At 39.0% G+C, this 21818-nt stretch overlaps 1 protein-coding gene across 8 annotated transcripts in view; it reads left to right on the top strand.

Annotated features, from left to right (window-relative positions):
* Positions 1 to 21818, top strand: part of DOK5 (docking protein 5) — a 1081787-nt gene that overhangs the window by 769737 nt on the left and 290232 nt on the right. For all 8 annotated transcript variants that reach the window (XR_013824125.1, XR_013824126.1, XR_013824127.1 and 5 more), the window contains one exon: positions 7727 to 7825. The gene's annotated coding sequence lies outside the window, so the exon portion shown is untranslated. The remainder of the gene's footprint in view (positions 1 to 7726; positions 7826 to 21818) is intronic.

Below are 21818 nucleotides of genomic sequence, written 5' to 3'. Positions count from 1 at the left end.
TTCTCGGCTCTTTAAGAAAAAGTTTGCTGACCCATCCTCTAGGCCTTTAGGTCATTAATTTCATTGTAAGAAGATTTTTTGGTTTTGTTTTTTGGTAAAATATCTAGTCTCAAGTTGAAAGCCACTTGATTGGGTCTATTTGTTTGCTATTATAAACGCTGTAGTATAAATGCTCTTGGGCCAGTCCTTTGGTCTACAAGTTTATGTCCGACTGTAAGTTATGTGCCTTTTCAGTTTTAGCAGACAATGCCACATGGTTTTCCAGAAGGGTTGTACCAATGTGTGGCCCCACCAGCAGTGCCAGGGTAACAGTAAAAGGAGCCATTTATCTGTTTTCTCTACTTCCCTTATCAAATGTTGTCTTATGTAGCTCACTGCTTATGTGTGGGCTTAGAGGAACAAGCTAAGTAAAATCTCCCGTAGCTATGTCCTAGGGTATTCTGTGCAAGTTTCCTAATAGGCTATCATAGTTCCTGATATATGCTGTTTTATGATGCTATTATAATATTCTATTAATTTATTTTGAGATAATTTTATTCAAAACTGTAAAAATGCATTAAATTTTGTAGACATAATGTATATGTATATACATTCATGGTGATCGAATGTTAGTAATATCTTTGTTGGTGTGTGTATTTTAAAAAAAAGTCAAAGAAACTCTAACTGTTTGCCAATTCATACAAAACTTCAAGTTACAAAATGAAGCTTCAATAGAAATAGGAGTAATAATAGACGTCTGTGCTGGATGAAATGTGATTTTTGTTCAAGGAGACAAGAGTGTCTGACAATCAGGTTACAACCTCTAAAGACTGTTTTGCTCTCGGAGTTGATTTCCAGACCATATTCTCACTCTCAGAGAAATTGTACTTCCTCATGGAAATGAGAACCAATCCATCATGGGTATTGGTGCTTATATAGATGGCTCTGTTTAGAAATACTATTATAAAGCTAACCCAGGAAGTTCAGTTTCTCTCCCCAACCAGCATATCTTTGGAATTATTTCCCTTGCAGATCAGTAGAACAGAGAACAGAATTGGTTTCTCTTTGTGGGCATTCCTCCTCCAGGTACCCCCAAGTGCTCTGTGTAATGAAAAGCAGCAATGTTGGTGCCGTTAATAAAACATTGACAATAATGTTTTCTTTTTCCCTGGCATTACTGAAGAAATGGAACTGATTTGGAGTCAAACAACATGAGAAAAATGCATTCTCTTAAGTTAATATATCTGAAAAGCATACATATTATGGATATGTCAGAGTTCTGAAACAGTAAATTTCCCATTATCCAGAGTGGTCAAAGAGTGAAACATCCTTGTTTATTTTCAGTTATGTGTCTGTTTTCACGCCATCTACCATGAGTAATTGAGGGCAGGGGCTCTACTGCCTTTATCTGTGTATATCTTGGCATATAGATACCTAATATTTTCATTGAAAAAATATGTGAATAAATGCAGTAGATTAAATAAGTGCACCCTATATTCCATGAGGTGATTATATATCAATAATGACTACATTTTAATTGATTTCCTGACGTGTGCTAGATGCCAGTCACCAATACTGAAAGGAGCAGTCTCCAATATTTACACCAAAATAATAGCAAATATAATCTTATTAGTCATTAATAGTGTGACTAAGATTTCAAAATATGTCACTGTCTTCTAGCCATTGCTCTGCACATTAATTTACTTTATTTTTTCTAGTGTCAGAACGGGCTTTGTAATTTTATAGTTTAATTCCCTGAGAAGAATATAACTGCATACCCAGAATGTCCTATCACTCTCTAGCCACTGAGAATAGAAAATAAGGAAAGTACAGTCCTTCAATCTGATAATCTTACAAGAGTGTTGAGGAGGAGGGTGAAACTTGACTGCTTGAAACAACCAAAAAAAAAATTACTAAATTAAAAGTATTGGTGCACTAGAAGAGGTGATACAGACAAAAGTGGTAAAGGATGAATCTAGAAAAGAACAGAGCAGTGAGCACCTGCATTGTCAGGAAAGGGCAATGGAAGACCTGGCAAGATGAGCACTAAACAAAGGAGAGAGCGCAAAGTGTGAAGGTTTTGTAGCATCCACCCTGACCTGTCCAGTCTCATACCCAGTATCAGGTAAGAAAGTGGAAACAGGAATGTGCTTCAGGAAGAGGGGAACCAGCTGTTACACTTTCTGGTTGGTTGGATGATGGAAGGTGATGACGGTGTCTGTACATCATCATCATGGTTGGCTTGCTTCTTCCTGGTTGCCTCTGTCTTCCGTGAGCCAGGGCTTTCACGGTGAAAGGAGGACTGAAGGAACCAGCCATAGCACCACAGCATAGAGTAACAGGGAACCCTTCCTTCTGTTCCAAGGTTCCCTCTCCTCCCTTCATCTCCCCTCCCCTCCCAACCCCTCCCTACCCATTTCCTTCCATTCTCTTCCATTTCCTTCCCTTCCTCTTGCAAGTCAAAGAACCCAGTATCAAATATTTGAATGAAACTGCAGACAGAGCCTGACTAGAGAGCCTCTAGAACTTTAGGTAGACAGACCTGAGTGTTAATTGAGCTCTGATACCTGCACTCCATGTCCTCGTAGGCAATTTACTTAAGTTTCCTAAACCTTAGTTTCATCAGTGGTAAAATCAAGTTGGGAATACCTGCATTGCAAAACTACATCGAAGATGATTTAGCATTTCTGATACCTAATTCATTTCCTAATGCCACATTAATTGTTCAAAATATTTAACTCTTATTGATACAACTCCTTTTAGGATAGAAATAGGGCAAAATACTTTTGTTAGGAGCTCCTGTGTGTCATGGGCTCCCTATACAATAATATTCTCATTTTTATAATGGCCCTGTAATGAGGCAACGATTATCCCTCACTAATGAAATACCTACAGCTCAGAGAGGTTAGGTGACTTACCCAAAGTGACACTGCTGGGATTTAAGCCCAGGTCTGTCTGGCTCTGAAAACATGCTTTTATAAAGTATACCATGCTGCCTTCATGATGTAGATGAGAACACAGTACTCTCATCAGCCAACAAAATTGTCCAATTAGTCAGTTATGGCTGAAGAGCTAGTTGGATTTTTAGTTAGCTTGTCCTTTGGCACAGAGGACTGGCAAACAGGCAAGGGACCATCCGAAGACTCAGGAGCAATATGAGTGTATTGGTTGTGTTTTGGATTTATTTTGTTGAATTTCATTTTAAAGCTACTGGAGCAATACTTGTCAGGGTCTAGAGCCATAAAGAGGACGAATTCAACAATTGTCTCTGCCTGAGTGGGAAATGCCCAGTCTTCCACTAAGATAACATGCCTTTAGAACATGCTCAGCTGTGGGAAAGGAGATCTCATTCCTAAACTTGAGGGATGCTCCATGTCCCCCAATGGGTATTTACTGAATGGTGATGGCATTAGGCAGTCAGGGTCTCTGCTGAGTCGGGAGGTTTCCCCTTTGCCATCTACAGTAAGCAGAGATCCTCAAGGCTAGTTGCTTCTCCTCCTCTTCCAGGTCTCCTCATTCCCCCCTCCTTCCTCCTTCCCTTCTCTGCCCACCTTTTTTCTCACCTCTCTTTCCTCTCCCTCCCCAGCCCCTTTCCTTATTCTCCTCCTTTCCCTCTCTTCTTTCACCTGCTCTTCTGTATTCTCACCTCCACTAACTTCTTCCCCTCCCTCCTCCTCCCTCTTCCCTTTTCCCCTCTTCTTTCCTTCCACTTTGTTCTTCTCCCACCATACATCTTTATATTTCATTTCCAATTCATTTTTAATTGAAAGATTTATTCAGATAATTGCAGATTCGTGTGCAACTCTAAGAAATAATATAAGGAGACTGCGTGTACACTTTATCCAGTTTCCCCACTAGTAATATTTTGTAAAACTATGCTATAATATCACAACCAGGATATGGACATTGATATAATCCACTGGTCTTATCGGACATTCTTAATCTTACTTACTTATTTGTGTGTGCATCTCCTTGTATTTAGTTCTATACAATTTTACCGTGTGTGTAGTTTTGTGTATCCATCACACAGTCAAAATACTGGACAGATCCAACATCACAAAGATCCCTTGTGTTTTCCTTTTTTAACCACTGCCATCTTTCTCCTGCCCCAGTTCCCAACCCCTAGAAACCACTAATATGCCTTCCAATACTATTACCTCCAAGACTAAATTTGTGTTATTCCAAGAATGTTATACAAATATAAGAGATTTAGCAGCCATGAAATCACAAATATTAAGGAATATGGTAAGAGGGTCATTAGATATTAAGCTTCTATACAAGAATAAGAAGATCAGGAGGAGCCAGAGGCCAGGGCAGTACAGATGGGGTGAGAGTGAGGGAAGCCTTCAAGACAGCACACATGGTGGGCCTGAGAAGCTGGCATGCTATCAGGCATGGAATGGCTGAACAGATTAGACTCTTCCTGTCCAGGGGACACAATCGTGGTCTAAGAGAAGTGTCGTGGAGCTGAATAATGGGAAAATCTACTTTCGGCAAGGACGCTTACAGAAAATTGAATTTACTAGTAAAAATGAGTTGAATTGTTCTCCATTCTTTGAGCAAAAAGAAAACAACCATTGGAGACAACTAATTACTCTGGCGAAAGCAGTGTCTATAGAGCCAAGCAAAGGGACCAAGGTCACCCCCTTGGATTAGCAATTCCTCTGGAATTTCACAACATGTTGTTGGAAGAAACAAAACTTTCATAGATACCAACTGATAAAAATTGAAGCTAAAGTGAACTCTTGAGCGAGTGAAGTAATAAGGTCTATAAAAAGCAGCATGTACCAAGAGCCAACTCTGTTCTAGACAGGAGGTGGAAACAACTACAAGAAAGGGATGGAAAGTAACCAAGCTGATCATTAGGGAGATAAACAAATGGATGGTTTCTGGAGTGCAACTGTGCAGGGAGATAGAACAGAATGGTGTTACAGAGCATGACTGAATGGCCATGCAGACTGGGACTCAGGAGAGGCCTCCCGGAAGAGACAACTTATACGCTGAGAGATCTGTATAATAAAATTGTGAATCGGCCACTAAAAGTCCTGGGCGTGGAGGATTCCAGGCTGATTAAATATTTAACAAATCATTAAATATAGTTGTTTAATTACCGCTATCCTAAGTGCCATACTGATTTTTATAACCTGCATTTCTCCGTCTTTGAATTTGAATTTGAAAATACCCTTTACCAGTTTTTCCTCTACACAGAAAATGTTTCCCGTGTGGTTAGCAACTTTTGATAGTTTTTCCACCTCCTAATTCAGGGTAGTTGTGTTCTGGGGATAAGGCTTGGTTTTTGGGTTTTTTTTTTTTGTTACCTCTGCCTTTAGGGCAAGAGATACCACTTTTTGCAAAGTTAGTTTTAAATTTCTCTACGTTCAAGACACCAAGAATAACTGGAATAACAAATAAACAACAGAAAAATATTCAGCAGTTGACAATCATCATTTCAAAAAAAAATTAAAAGCTATGTTAAATGGATTATAATATGCTCAAACACATGAAAAATGTGCTTCAAAACACAGCTGGGGAAAGATGTTTGTTTTTATTAAAAGTTGCTCAGAGGCATCATCATAGCAACAGAATCTTTAAACATCTACCAACACAAAAACCTGAAAAATAACTCTTTTTTTTTAAATGGATAATTTAATTATGTTAGATCTATATCACTTTATTTTATTTTTTTATTAATTAATTTATTTTTGGCTGCGTTGGGTCTTCATTGCTGCACGCAGGCTTTCTCTAGTTGCGGCGAGTGGGGGCTACTCTTCATTGTGGTGCACAGGCCTCTCATTGTGGTGGCTTCTCTTGTTGCACGCGGGCTTCAGTAGTTGTGGCTCATGGGCTGTAGAGCACAGGCTCAGTAGTTGTGGTGCACAGGCTTAGTTGCTACGAGGCATGTGGGATCTTCCCGGACCAGGTCTCGAACCCATGTCCCCTGCATTGGCAGGCGGATTCTTAACCACTGCACCACCAGGGAAGCCCTGAAAAATAACTCTCCATTGATTTTTTTCACCTGCTGTATCTTATGTATTCTGAAAGCTATTGGTACTCTTTTAACAAGGCCTTCTTCATATCTGCCAGATTTTTTGAATGATCATTTTTTGCTGATTCAATCTGGGAAAATCCCTTTTGCTGAGACAGTCCCTAATAGCCAGCTTTATAGTCTTCTTACTTGTTTTATTCCTCAAGAGGCCTTGCTATTTCTCCAGTCTAAGCACAGAAGATCTGAACAACCAAAAATAGCTTTAGCTGGATTTTCCTTCAGCCAGTCAGTCCTCTGCTGGACAGTATGGATTTTTAGATCTTAGAGTTCAAAGAGATTTTCTGGTTCATGTCACCAGAGGCCAGATCACGCAGACTCAATATCAGTAGATCATTGCTTCATGCAGACTAAAACTCTACCTTCTGCTTTTTTGCTTGTGTTTGTCGTGGCTCCTTCCAAAACGCTCCAATGTGAACCTTAGATCTTCTAGTCTCTATACTTAGATCTGCTTGAGTGGTGGATTGAAGTGATCACAGTGGACTTAGGTCAGATTTTCTTGATGTGGTATCTGAGACAGATTCTGATTTATTAAGGGGGTGCTCTCAGGAGAAACTTCTAAGGATGTGAAGGAAGCAGGATAGGGCAGAGTGAAAAGTTAAGATGTGGTTTTAGGTGCTGACTCAACTCAGCCTGATCCCATAGGGAACTCTGGAGCCTAAGTAGCACCACAAAGTTGTCCCAGCTTGAGAAGACGATTGGGTTTTTTTATGCCACTGTAATAGCCAGTCAGTCATTGGCTGTGGGCCCTCAGGGAGGGAAGAAGGTTACTGTCTGTCAGGCATTTCTAGGTGAGGTGAGTCCTGTTGGGACCTGGGAAGTTCTCCCAAGAAGGGTATAGCTGTGAGCTGTGAGCTCCCACCAATCCTAGCAATTTGGAGATGGGTACACCCCTCTGGCAAAGGGGATCCAAGCAGGAAATCAACAGTATCTTCTACACAGCTCAACATGTTGCCTGTGTTGTTGTTGTTTTATTTTTCCTGCCATCAGCCATACTGGGCTGTGAGGCCCTCCACTTTCCAAAGCGATTTTCCCTTCCCAGTAAACTCTTACAAATTTGTAACTGATTCTTTTTAATTCACTCCTCAAATGGCTCAACTTGAGTTTGAAACATCAAGAAGCTGCAAACAAAAGGCATGATTACTGAGGTTGAAAATGTCATTGATGATTTATTATCTGCAGGGTTGGTCATTGATACCCTGAAATGGCATATTATGTTTGTCAGTTAAGAGGACCTTTAAACAGCAGTGAAGAATTTCCCATTAAGAAACAAAATGTTGATTTAAAGTTTCACGCTTCAGTTGAATCCCTCCCTGCCAGCCTCTAGGGAGAATGCACGTGCTACTAAATAGTACTTAGAAAGCAAACCAAGGCAAGAGCTTGGAAGAGCTGTACAATTAGATGTGATGCATGGACTCAGACTTTCAGTCCAGCTGTGAAAGGCTAATTTAAGGATGCCTCATCTGGCATCTAAGTTAGAAAGCTACTCAATCTTCCAATCTTCTTGATATACGTAGAGCAACCACTGTTTATGAACTGCAGAGCCCTGGAGAATAGGGGTTAGAAAACAAGAGGCACAATAACAATAGCTACCATTCAACAGCTGTTTCTGTATGATTCAGGTACTGTCCTAAGAAGTTGATATGTCTCATTTAATAGTTAAAGAAACCCTGTGAAGTACACGTTATTTTCCTTGCTTTATAGGTGAAGCAACTGAAGCACAAGGAGTTCCTATTAAGTGAAAATTGCCAAAGATGCATTGGACCCAGTCTCCGCCCTCACACAGCCAACTCTGAAATGAAGGTAAGATTACAAATGTGAACTCCAGCATATAGAGGTATGTGATTATGTCATGTAGATCTAAGAAGATTTCCTTAAAATAAAAAGGAGGAAGAAAATATCCTGGACAGGGGGACTAGCAGGTGCAAAAACCCTATGGCCAAGGAGAGCACAGTCCCTGTGGCTGGTTGGAGAGTGGCCCTGTAGGGATAGAGACACAGCCGAAAATGTAGGCAAGGACCAGAACAGGCAGGACCCTGTTGCCTGTACTAAGGGGATTTTCTTTAATGCAATAAGCAATGAAAACTCACTGAAGCAATGGAAAACCATTAATTTTTTTAAGTGATATTAAGGACGAGAGCGTGTATTTGCCTGATATGATTAGTTTTTGTTTTTAAAGGAGCCCCCTGGTTTTAGAATGAAGATTGGATTGTGAGCAGGACAGAATAAACATACAAATTATGAGCTATTGCAGGTAGACCGGGATGAATGCTGATTGCAGCTTTGACTAGAGTATTGATGAAGATAAATAGAAGTTATTGTCAGAAATTGATATGAATTGGTAATGGGTTGGATGGAGAGTTACCAAGAAAACGCTAAAGTTTATTCCTGGTTTCTTACTTATCTAATTATAAGAAGAGTATGAGAAAAGAAATATGGGATGAAGACCAAGTTTGCTGGGAAGGTCATGAGTTTGGTTCTAAACATGTTGAATTTGAGGTAGTTTAGATTTCTCTTTAGCCTTTTTTTTTAACCTTAGTCCCTGAGGAGGCTAATTGGTATGGAAATCATCAAGAAGCTCCCTTGCCTTCTGACAACATTAAAGCTAAAAGTCTAACCTTTAAGTGGCGTGTAGACATATTTAAGCAAAAGCAAGAGTAGTCCTACTGTGATTTGTTCTGTTGATCTCTTACACCATCTGAATGTAAGATTTCTTAGAGTTATAACAAGCCTGAAATTCAAATGTGTGGGATATTTTTATCATACAAAGATGTTGCAAGCTTATAAAATAAAGCAAATTTGTACATTAGCCTTTGAAAATGAAAACCTACATCCAAATATTCTGTACAATTTTACTTTGAGTATATTGTAAAGAAAATTGTGCTAGTGGAAGCCACATCCTGGCTAGGAAATAGGATGTTGAAGTAGTTACAATGCAGCTACAATACCCAAAGATGTGGAATACTAGAGAAAAAACATGATAGCAGTGGAAAATTGGGATTAAATAGATCAGATTTTCAGAATCCTCCTAGGAGAAGGTAAATTCAAACTATAGTTATTTCCTGATTATTTAAGAGATGAGCATCCAATTTATAGATTACATGGGCCAGGCCTAGGGTGTGTGAAGAGCTTCTAATATAAATTGCCTTGGGTGAAACCCAACGCACCAGTCTTTTTATACATCAAAATCAGATTAATATTGAAATGAAAGAAACTCTGAAGAAAGAACGAGGACAAAAAAATGGTCTATAGTCTTGGAGAGAAGCAGGAATAAGGTAGAATATAAAGGTTAAAGTATAAATTCTGAGTTAAAGATCAGTGTGATTGGCAGAGAAAGGATTACGCTGTATCCTGACTAAATGGAATGTATATAAGCCACTGGTCCATTTTATAACCATCACAAATATGCATACATTCTTTACAAAGCTTCACCTGTAAAGCTAAACACTTATATACATAATTTTTCAAGCCACATAATTATTTTATCTTATATATTTATTCATTAATTCAACGGGTATGTATTAAACATGTACTATGTGCCAGACCCTATTGCTGGACACAGCAATGAAGACAAAAATCAGTGGCCTTTGGTAGTTGGTAGGAGGAGAAAGATTATAAAACAGAGAAGTAAAACACATAGTGTGTTAGAAAATGGTGATTGCTAAGGAGAAAAACAGATCCGGAAGAGTAGATTGGAAATTCTGGGGTGAGGAGAGGTGCAAATTTAAATAGTAAACAGGGCTGAGTTCAGTGAGAAGGTGACCTTTGAGTCAAGACCTGGATGATGAGAGGGCGGGGGCAATGCGGATTTCTGTGCGTGGGCCTGAATCAGAGCATACCTGGAATGTTCCAGAACAATGAGGGACCAGTGCTATGGCTGGTGAGGTCAAGTGAAGGGGAGGAGCCGTGGGAGATGCGGTCATTTAGGATGCTGTGGGCCTTCCTTGGGGCTTGGCTTTTTCCTAGGTGACATAGGAAGCCATTGGAAGGTTTGGGGTGTAGGACTGACTTGATGGGACTTAAATGACAGCTGCTGTGCTGAGAACAGGTGCTGATGGTGGAGTCAGACAATAGTGGAGCCAGGACACCAGTTCTGCCATTTTCAAGAAACTGTGCCTCAGTCCCCTCATCTACAAATTAGGGACAGTAGTACCTACTTCATAGGGTTGATGTGAGAATGAATCGAAGTATTATATATAAAATACATAGAACCATGCCTGGCACATATTACACTGTCACCTATTTGTTAATATTATCTTTATTGGAATAATACAGACAAAAGATGATGGCGGTTTGGACTACACTGGAAATAAGTGGTGAGGGGATGGGCACACATTTAAAAGTAAAGCTGATGGGATTTGCTGATCAACTGAATGTGAGCATAAAAAGAAAGAGGATGACATCAAAGCTGGCTTCAGTGTGGAGTTAGCATCTAACGAGTGGGGAGGGTACTTTAGAAGAGCAGGGATTATGTCAGGAACCCAGTTTGACTTGATTTTTGAGATGCCTTTTACTTACCCAAAAGGAGAGCTTGAGTGAGCAGCTGGACATAGATACTGGCCCGCATTGAAGCCTCAGCCCAGTTTGTTAGTGGTCCATAGATTACGATTCCCATCATGCTTTCCATACTTAGCATTAGTTTATGTAGATTTCCACTAGTATGTTCTAATAGCCAATGTGTTTATATTGAAATATCATTTGATATTACAAAGTTACATTTAGCACAAAAACGGCTTCTCAGTACAGTATAAGAATCACCACCTCCAAACCAACTGCACAAATCAATGAAGATGGCTAATGACCCTTGCAGCTGCTACCAGAATCCCAGTTGCTTTTGGAACTTTCCATGTTACTAATAGAGCATTTACCATTATCTGTAGCATGAAATTATGAGCACATACCATCAGCCTTAACCAGCTTGATACTTGAACTTACTTTCCATTACTGGAAACATTGCCATTTCTAAAGTCATCAGAAAGGGAGTTAATAGTGACTTATGCACATTTCCTTCCCTGGGCCAAAATTTGGGAATTGCTGATGCTCATTTAATGGTGAACGGGGAAAGCCCTCTTGTGCCTGTCTGTCCCTCTGTCCTTTCTCTACCCATTGCTAGTAGAAGTAGGAGATGTAGCAAAAATAATAACAGTTAAAATGTATCGAGTCTCTCATGTCCCACTGGCTATGCTCAGCATTTTCCATTTTCAGGCAAGAAAACTGAAAGCCTTTTGACTCTCAATCCCACAGTACGTGGCTCCAAGCCCCACCCCTTCTGTACTTCCTACTCCAGACCCTAGAGTTTCATTCTCTTTCCTACTTCCCAGTTGTCATTTTTAGATGGGATGAAAAGTGTCCAGAAAAGTTGATCAAGCTTAAACCAGTAAAGTTTTCTCTATTTCAGGGACACTTTTAGATGGTACAACAATGAGCAGTCAATGGATAGAGAGAGCAGGGGTGGTGCAGGATAAAACTAATAGCAGACAGTTCTGTGCATTACCTGTGGACTTTAGTTTCTCGTCACTCCATTCAATAGAGTGTGTTCTTTCTAGTGGCCAGAAGTCAAGGTGTTGCATAAAGCTCTTTAATTCCCTTTTAAACAACTGCTTTGTTTCATGGACTTCAAAACTTATTACATCTTCACAGAAACCAACCTCCTAAAGATGAGGATTGGAAAGTGCTGACACAAACCTAATCCACTTGAAAAAAGACTGACAACTTCCTTTCCTTTGGATTAAGTTAATGGTGCATATTTTCATCTGGAAATAAGTCCTATTACTGACTTGGGGAGGCAGGACTTCAAGAGATTTAAAATATCTTCAGGAGAGGGGAAGACGGTATTTATTGGGGTCACATTAAATTATTTACTGAATGGTTTCACTTGGCTCTTTCTGAAAGAGAGAAACAAAAGACAATTCCTTTGCTGGCCTCACTGATAATACTCACTGTGCCAGAGAACACCGTGCATTTTGTTCATCCACAGTGAAGAGCAGGTCTCTTGCCTCGAATATCAGGGTGAGCACCTGGATTTGAATGAAAGTAAATGTTAAAAACAAATTCTGATGCTTAGAGTTAACTCTTTCTTAGAAATAGACATGAGTGAGTGATGTTAATTAGATACATGTATTATTTTGTGTGTGGATAGGTAGGTAGATGCTGCTCCTGATTATAGAACTAAAGAATTGTTTTGGTCACTTTTTTCCTTTTTAGGAAACACTGTTTCCTAAACATAAAATCTAGCAAATATAGACAGGTAGAAAGATGAAAATATTGCTTAAAAAAAAACCTTCTGCCTTTTTTTTTTTTTTTGATTACAAACTCCCAACTCTTTTTAGAACTTCTTCCTATGAAGACTTTGGCGGGAGGAAGTCCCAACCTCCTTCCTCAGAAGCATAAAGTGAACATATATATGTATTCCACCACCACCCCCGCCCCACCCCACCTCACAGATGCTAAGCTATGGGCATGTGAGTTAGGTTCTTGCAGTGGGAGGCTCCCTCTTGAGATGCTGAATTTTGCACAAGTGATGCAGAAGTGACAGGACCTCTGGAACTCATTCACAGCAGTGATTTTTAGGAGGTAGCAGCCAAAGTGAGTCCACTGGCCGTGGTGTCTCTGCACTAGTGGCACTGGGACCCAGCAGCAACACACTGATGAGGCCACTCCTGCAGCTTGGCCTTGGGCTACGGATGCTGCTGCTGCTTGGTTCCTGTTCCTTTCAAGCCTTGTTCCCTAGACTTCTCATCATCACTTTTGTAAGCCAGACAATAGCCAACCAATACATACCTTCTACTCCAGTAACCAAGAGATGGTTTCTACTTCTTCCAACTCAGAACCTGACTGATAAAGCCTTTATAGATATTTACTTTAAATTTACTTTTTTTGATTATTAAAATAACCTGTGCTACTTTGTAGAATACAAGAAAATATATTACCAAAAGAGAAAACATGTTTAACTGTAATCCCACCATCCAGAGATAACAGATTTTAACATTTTGGTATATATCCTTCTCCTGTTATTTTTAATACACAAAATAAGATATTTACTAGTCGTCTGCCTGCTTTTTGCTTGACAATTCATAATCAACACTTTTCCATTTCCAAGACGCTCTTTGACAGCATTGCTCTTTTTCTTTTCTTTTTAAAGGGGCGGGGCGGGGGAGGTGGGATTTATTGTGAAATCCTGATTTCAACTGAAGTGTAGTATTTTTTCCCCCAGCTTTATTGAAGTATTAACAGATAAAAATTGTATATTGCTGTATATGGAAAGATATATATGTATCAATGGTTCTCAGCTAAGGGTGATTTTTGCCCTCTGGGGATATTTGGCAGTGTCTGGAGTCATTTTTGTTTGTCACAAATGCTGTTGACAGCAGTGAGTAGAAATCAGGGATGCTGCTAGACATTCTACAGTGCACAGGAAAACCCCGCAGCAATTATCTGGCTCAAAATGGCAGTAGCAGAAAAATTGATTGTTGTGTGTATACACATAAATTTACTAACCCAATTCTTTACTATCAGACAGTTTGTTTTCAATTGTTCAATGTTATGATTAGTGCTGTTATAAATACCCTTGTGCAAACACACATCTTTGCACACGTTACTAATTATTCCCTTTAGGTAAATACCTAGAATTAGAATTGGCAGAATAATAGAGATAATGGTTTTTCGAGCTTTTTATAAACACACCCGGATTCCCATCCTAAGGGGTTGTACCACGTTATACTCTCCTCGTCAGCTGGCTATCCTGTCATTTCCCATATCTTTATCGAAACTGTGCATGGCCATTTGTAAATTTATAAATAATTGAATATTTTCTGGGAAAAATATAATCAATTTCATATGTACTTCTTTCATTACTGGCAAAATTGAAACAATAGAGTTAAAAATTTGCTTATCTCACTTTAATTATAATGCCATTAGTATTTAGTAAACATGATGCTGGCCGTTGATTTGAGAATTGTTTAAGTTTAATAGCTATAAATTGGTGTTGACCGTTGGGCAAATGATCTTGAATCAATCTTTCATTCTTTGAACAAACGTCAAGGCTATGTGACCTTGAGCAAGTTACTAAATCTCTCAAGGTTGTGTGGGGTTCTGCACAGATATAGAGATAAGGAAAAAATGGAGATTGAATTTAGAGTTAATTTTCTCAGTTTGGGTACCTGGGAGAATTTGGAAGGAGTCGAGCAATGGGCAGTCAGGCTGAGTTTGCCTTTTTAGTAAAGCATTTTTCTTTTTATCTATTGCAGTAGCCTGGAGTCAGTCTTAGAAGCAGCCCCAGTCTAACCATACCTGCTGAAGGTAGGAAGGGAGAAAGTGACACAGGCTCTGCCTTCATGGTGGCCACTGGGCCCTGGTGCACATTGCGCTGGACTGGGTGCGATCCAGCTGTCCCCTCCCAATGCCAGTGGCCTTTCACGCCTTCCTTTCCTCTGTGAATTCTAGATGTTTTTGTCTTTACTTACCCAGGTGGAGTATATTTGTTTATATTCAGGACAATGGAGGCTTTTTTCAGTCAAATTTTGTGTGTACTGCTTTATAGCCAGTGTTATCTCCATTTTCTGTGTCTAGTGCTGATGCCAATTTCTCAATATCCCTTTGAGCATCTCAGTGGAATCTGAGAGAAGAGGTGGATGCTAGTGTTCAAATAGCCATCCTCCTTCATAGCTCCATTACTTGCCGTAGTTCATCCCTTTGCTGGCTTCCTTGTTCTCATTTTAGGTTTGCTGTGGATTTCTTCTCCTGTTTATTACAGACATCTTATTGAACCCTACTGAAGACATTTAAAAGGATTATTTTGGTTATTTCATTCTAGACTTTCCAGAAACCATCTCTCCTTAAAGTGTTAAGGTTCACGTTCTCTTTCCCTGATTCTGTTTTTAACGGACTAAATATAATTTTCTAATTATTTCTTTAAGAAGGAGAGCTCTATAACAAAATTTAACAACTAAGAGTATTTCAGTTGCCAATTTGAAGTTGTTTTCTTTTTTTTTCAATCAGTGCACACTTGGGAATAAGACTTGTGTAATCATATCCAAGCAGCAAATTGTCCAGGTAGCACCTAATGCTTTTATAAAGAAGGAACAGATCATGTGGGTCACTACAAAGGATGGTTGTATCCTCAACTCACCTGGACTCTCAAAACCCAGAAAAATGTTTATGTGCATAGTTGTTTGACCAAGTCCAGAATCCTATAGATATTCACTTCATGCCTTAATTGTGGACTATTATTTTCCTAGTCTCACTATAAACCAGTAGGATGTGTTAACGAACAGAAACCTCCATCACATGTTTTGTATTTCAAGTGTTTCGTTTTTTGAGACGATATATTTTATTATGCGGTATCTTTATGTATTTGTAGCAGAGTGATGATGATGATAGAGAACATGTATTGAACATGTGTGGTTGAGTTAACTATTGCTGTGTAATGGAAATACAAAAGTGGGATGAAAGACATGAGTGTATGGGTTGATTAGGAAGTTGTACAGTTTCGGATGAGACATGGCTGGTCTAGGCTGGCTGGCTCCTTCATACGGGCGTGTCATAGTTCAAGATAAGCGAACCGCAGGCCTTGGCTGAGATCTACTCATGTCTCCTTTATGTGGTCCTCATTATCTACCAGGATAGAGTGGGTTTATTTTCATGCTGGAGACAGGGTTCCCAGAGAAAACAAAAGCATTCAGGACCTCTTGAGGTGTAGGCTTGGAACTAGTATACCTTTACTTCTGCTCCATTATTTTGGTCAAAACAAGGCAATAGGGCCATGCCGGATTCCCGGGGTGGAGAAATAGCTTCCACCTTTTGACAGAAGGAGGTACGGTGTCACATGGCAAAGGGTATAGGTACAGGGAAGGGTGGTGAACTGCAGCCATTTATGCAGTCATTCTACCATAACTTAAATATGGCAGGCCCTATATTACATATGCCTACATATTAATTTAATTACCACAATATATAAAGCCACTATAATATCAGTATTCCTATCTGATGATAGATAATATGTAAGTCTGGGTGGGGAAGAAATGGAATGGTGCCCTGCCTGGCATGAGAAGAAACAATCTTTGTAGAAGATAGAGAGGGGGCTATTCTTTTTTCCCTACTATGTATTTCCAAATCAGAGAGAAGATAGCAGCTTTCAAGATAAGTTTTCTTTATCAAATGGTTAAGTATGTTAGAAATATTATGCAATAAATTTCTGTTGCAAACGTTTCATTCATCAAAATTAAAAGTCCTTTGTACTGGCTATAGTAGCTTTGGTTGGAGTTGCAAGTTTATATTTCCAAATTTTTATCAATAATTAAGTATAATTTTGGAACAGGCCGATATGAGGACTACTTGTCAGATTCTATGTTTAGAATCACAGAATCTGCTCTGATACAGAACTTAGCTTTGGCAAGTTCTCTACTCCAGACTTCACCAAGTGGGGCTTGCCTCCTGATGGGATTCTTAATGAGTTCTTTCTTCTGTTGAGGCAAAATCTGCCTTAATTCTACCCGTGGGTCACATCCATGATCATCCTATCTGGTAGAACATTTCCCCATCATTGTCTATTCCCTCACCTTGTTCTAGTTTTTTTCATAGTATTTCTCATTTCCTTTTTATTGTATTCATTTTGATTTATTTGTATATTATCATTTTCCCCATTAGAATGTGGACTCCATGAGGTCAGGGACTTGATTTTGTTCACTGCTCCAGTGAACTAGAATGGTATCTCCAGTGCCTAGTATGGTGCCTAGCACATAGTAGGCATTCAGGAAACATTGCTGAATAAATGAGTGCCTCTTTTCAACACATTACTCCTTGTTAGATAAGACTTTATATTGCTATTCAGTGTGTGTGGGGTCCACAAATGTGAGAATACTGCCTTCTGTATGTTTGCCAAAATTGCTGCAAGAGTGTTGAACAAAGTGGAGTTATATTAAGAACAATATGGAAGGTGTGGAAGCTCCTATCCCTGAGATATTGGGCAAAATCAATCAGTTGTTATTCAAAGTTATGAATGTCCTACCAGCACTTTAATCCAAGCTATTTTCCCCATAACTAAAAATAAAATGGCATCTAGATTATGTAAAACATGAGTAAAACCAGTAATATGTACAAAGAAAGGATCAGTGAAAAAGTCATGGACATCAGATTAACAAAATAAAGATATTCACAGAGGAAAATGACAGATGTCTATCCCAGGGAGGGCATGGGAGGGTCCTTCTGTCTAAGAGAAGCTATGTTTCTCTTGTGGAGGTCTGTAGGTCATCTGGCTATGTGAGCCATTAAACATGCAAATAGATATCAATAACTACCCTTATTCTGATGCTACAAAACCAAATAATCCTCTCATCATTTTGCTTTCTGAACAGCTTGCCCACAGGGAAAGAATGTGCAGTCAAGCTGATGCTAGTATCCTGTTTACTTGATAATTTTATTCTAATTTGAATTCAGTAGTTGTCATTCTGGCAAAGCCCTTCAGTCTCTTTGAGCTTTATTAGTGTGATTCAGTATCCACAAGTCAGATCATCACCAGGACAATGACATGAGCATGTATCTGAGCTTGGAAGGCTGAGAGACAGACCCTGGACTGAGTTGAATTCATCATTCTGGACAGCCAAGTAGCCTTCCCTAGTCAGAGGTACTAACTGTTCTGCTGGGTGTGCAATGCTCTGAATATCTACATTATTCAAATCAGGAATCACTTTATACATGTTCCCAAAGTAAACCTTTGAGATATTTCCATCAAGAAGTCTAAGGGCTTTTTTCCCCAAAAAAACAAACACATGCAAGAAAGTGATTGAAAGACAGCACAGAGTATGTGCCTTGGTCTCAGGATAACCCCCAAATTTATTTCCAAAAAATAGCTGATGTATTCATAAGAGAGGTCATGAATATTTCTCTCTGATTTTTCTGTGTTTTTGTTTACTATGGATTATTTCTTGGAATTTTGAAGCACTGTTTTCCAATTAGTGAACTTAACGCATACCTACATGCTGTTGTGAAATCTAATAGCCAAACCTTTTATGTGCAGATTCTCACCGCAAACACCATTTTGTTTCTTCCTTTCTTTTACTCTTTCTTCCCCTTGTATTAAGTGACACAAAAGAGTTGTGATCTGCTCTGCGGAAATGAACACATTACTTGCTTGATGCAATGTACAAGCTTAAACTTTAATGGATTCTTCAAGAAAGACCAGTTCACAGCCAGAATTCTTTTATCCCACAATGGTGACAGGGAAGAAGAGCTGGGGATGTTGAACAGTAAAGAATAAGAAATATGGGAACTTTTTCAAAGGGTAAGATGATGTACAGGTTCTAAAAATATTCCATTTGCATTTAAAATATGCCCTTCTAGTCTACAAAGAATACAATTTTTTGTTAGATTTTTAGATAATTGTACTGACATATTGGTGCTTTTAAAAGTCACTGGCCATCTATTATTTAGAATAAAACAGAGTGGATTTAGGTGTAAAAACATGCGTGAATGTATTCAACATAGTGAGAAATATTACTCATTTTTTTCCCTTAGGCTTTAAGTTGAACAATAGCAGCACACTAGGCTATTTTTATAGCTTGTTTATTTAAAAATTAGTATTTCTAATGCTGAAGTCAAAAGTTTTCTTCCACTGGTTTTGGTCAACCCTTATTACACAACTAATCCAGTACAGTCAAGTCACACTTTCTTCCATTTGTACACATGTCAATGCAAGCTGAGCCAATAAGTAAGTAAATAAGTAAATATATTCATATCATGTGCTTAGTATGGCTAGACGCCGTGGGTAAAGAAACAAAGAGGTTAAAATATGATCATCACCCTTGCGAAGCTTATAAATCAATTGTTCTAGCAAAGCTTGGGCTTTGGATTCAGTAGGAAGGGTGTGGGGAGATGAGACCCAGCTTTACCATCCACTGATGGGTGGCTCCATCTCGGACAAGTAATAAGACCACTGAAGGCTCTATTTTCCTCCTCTACGAAATGGAAGTTTTAAATTTGTTAAGATGAAATAAAATAATATTCTTTAAAAATCTAGCTCAGTTCCTGGCATAGATAAGCAGTCAAAAATATGAGTTATGACCTATTTATCCATTCATCATTCCATCCATTTATTGATCCAATAGACATACCTACTATGGCACTATTTAGGTATTAGGAATACAAAAGATGAATGGTCCCCTTCCCTCCATGGGTCTACCACAAAATGGGGGGATCCAAAAACATCGTTGATAGGATAAAATTTCCATTATTCAACTAAATGCACATTTATAGAAAACTTTTACTCTGGTTATTCCATATGTCATATGTCTCTGTCATGGAGCAATTAGATAAAATAATAGAATGATAAAAAAAACTGAAGCTAATAATTACCGATTGCATATTATATGTCAAATACTTGCAATATCTGAACTCAAACATTATTTTAAACAATAATGAGGGACTTCCCTGGTGGTCCAGTGATTAAGACTTCACCTTCTAATGCAGAGGGTGTGGGTTGGATCCCTGGTTGGAGAGCTAAGATCCCTCATGCCTCATGGCCAGAAAACCAAAACATAAAACAGAAACAATATTGAAACAAACTGAATAAAGACTTTAAAATGGTCCACATCAAAAAAATCTTTAAGAAAAAACCAATAATGAAAAGCAAATCACCGTGCGGTACATTTAAAATTCCTGGTTTACACACTGGGAGATGGAGGCTGATCTGTCACAAAAATAGCTATATCTGGAGCATAAACGTAGTTGTCTTTGACAGCAATACTGCAAAACTTGTAACTGTGTGGCAGACATAAACTGTTAGAGAAGTTCAGTGAAGCCATGGAGCAATGTACAACAGACATGATTCAGGCATCTTTTATTGATGGGTCGTAGGTAAAGCGCTATGCTAGCAGCTCTCCAAGATAGCAGTAGATGGCTGTGAGATTACATTCCTGGTCCTACCTTCTGATAGCTTCCCTTTTTCAGGCCCTAACCTCGTGGTCCCCGTGGAAGCTACCATATTCTTACAGGACTCTATTATCCTGTTCACAATCAGTTGTTTCAAGGATGATGCTTGACCGATGCCAGTGAGTCCCATTCATAAGATTTGGGATTTAAGAGCCAGACAGCTGAGGTGACTAAATCTGTACTGCTATTAGGACTTGGTACAATTTATATAAATTCAACCTACACTGGGTTTAATAGTAAAAGGAATCCATAGGCTCATTTAAGTGAAAATTTCAAAGTAGTATTGGATTCATATAAGTGACTGAGGCATTCAGAAGATGTTTTTCAGAACCCAGTTTCTCCCTGTGTCTCTTTTGCTCCATGGTGGATTTTTTTTTTTTTTTTTTTTGCAGTACACGGGCCTGTCACTGCTGTGGCCTCTCCCGTTGCGGAGCACAGGCTCCGGACGCGCAGGCTCAGCGGCCATGTCTCACGGACCCAGCCGCTCCGCGGCATGTGGGATCTTCCCGGACCGGGGCACGAACCCGTGTCCCCTGCATCGGCAGGCGGACTCTCAACCACTGTGCCACCAGGGAAGCCCCATGGTGGAATCTTTATTTCCTAACTTCATTTGATATAACCCCACAACTTCCAGACATTTTCTTTTTGATACCAAATAGTACAGCAATTCCAAACCTCATATTCTTATGCCATACAGTCTAGGGATAAAGAATCTTCTACTAGTCCCCAAATATTGTTTGGTGTTCATTCTCTTATATTAGTCCAGATTCGGCCTTGCGTACATTCCTGTACCAATCACTGTGCCTAAAGTTGGGATAGATAACTGGGATGTAAGATTAAACTAGTTTAAGCTTATCTGTGTCTAAACCTGGAGCCATAGATGTGCTGAATATTTACAAAGTGTCATATCTGTGTATGGAATATAGGTGGAAAATTGAAAACAATCAAAGCACAGTTGGTAGGAAAAATTTAGGGGAAATGAATGCTGAAGAGGTATATATATTATGTTTATATAATATATAAAATATATTGGGTTGGCCAAAAAGTTCATTTGGGTTTTTCCATAACATCAAAACCTGAGCAAACTTTTTGGCCATCCCAATACATATATATTTATAATTGTATATTATATAGTTATATATACAATATATGTTTGTATATATAACTATATATAAATACGAAATCAGATTTGATCCAAGTCTGTCTGGTTTCAGTGCCTGCTTCCATTGGAGTTTTTTACAAGACGCAGAATCCAGCTGATTAATTTAACCTTGTCTTCCTACAAAAGGAACCACATAAAGGTATTTATTGGAAAGCTACTAAATAGTTCACAAAATGGAAGTGCTATAAAAGCAGGCCTATGAGAGAAGAATCAGCAAAATCAGGGGACCTTAGAAGTGGGATCACATGGTCAATTTCTTTTCAGTTCTGCCACCAACTTTCCATCCCTTCCCTGAAATACACAAATGTATCCTGGGCCTTGTCTGGATTATGTGTCTACCCTTATAAGGGAGTATTGGTCCAAATATTGCAACTCTTTGGATCCACATGGAATAAAAGGATAGGGTGTTTACCAAAGGAAGGAGCATTGAATAGCTTCTCCAAGGTGCTCAATCCCCTGTAAAGCCCCATCTTCCCTACAGACTTGAGGCCCCTTTGAGCCTTAGAACAGCCATGTTTGTAACAAAAATCAGGCAAGTCAACAACTGAGCTGAAATTATTTGCAGTTTTTAACACTGTTTGTGTCACACAGATATATCCTCAGAACTATTATGTTGAACATAATAGTATTTACATATTTAAGTTTACTTGGGTGGAAGACATACTAATATATGCTGGAAGCTTCCCTATCAGACTCTTTGTATAATAGATT

Source organism: Stenella coeruleoalba, assembly GCF_951394435.1.
Source record: "Stenella coeruleoalba genome assembly, chromosome: 15".
NCBI lineage: Eukaryota > Metazoa > Chordata > Mammalia > Artiodactyla > Delphinidae > Stenella > Stenella coeruleoalba.
The sequence above is the reverse complement of the archived record's forward strand: the minus strand, read 5'-3'. Positions and strand labels throughout refer to the sequence as shown.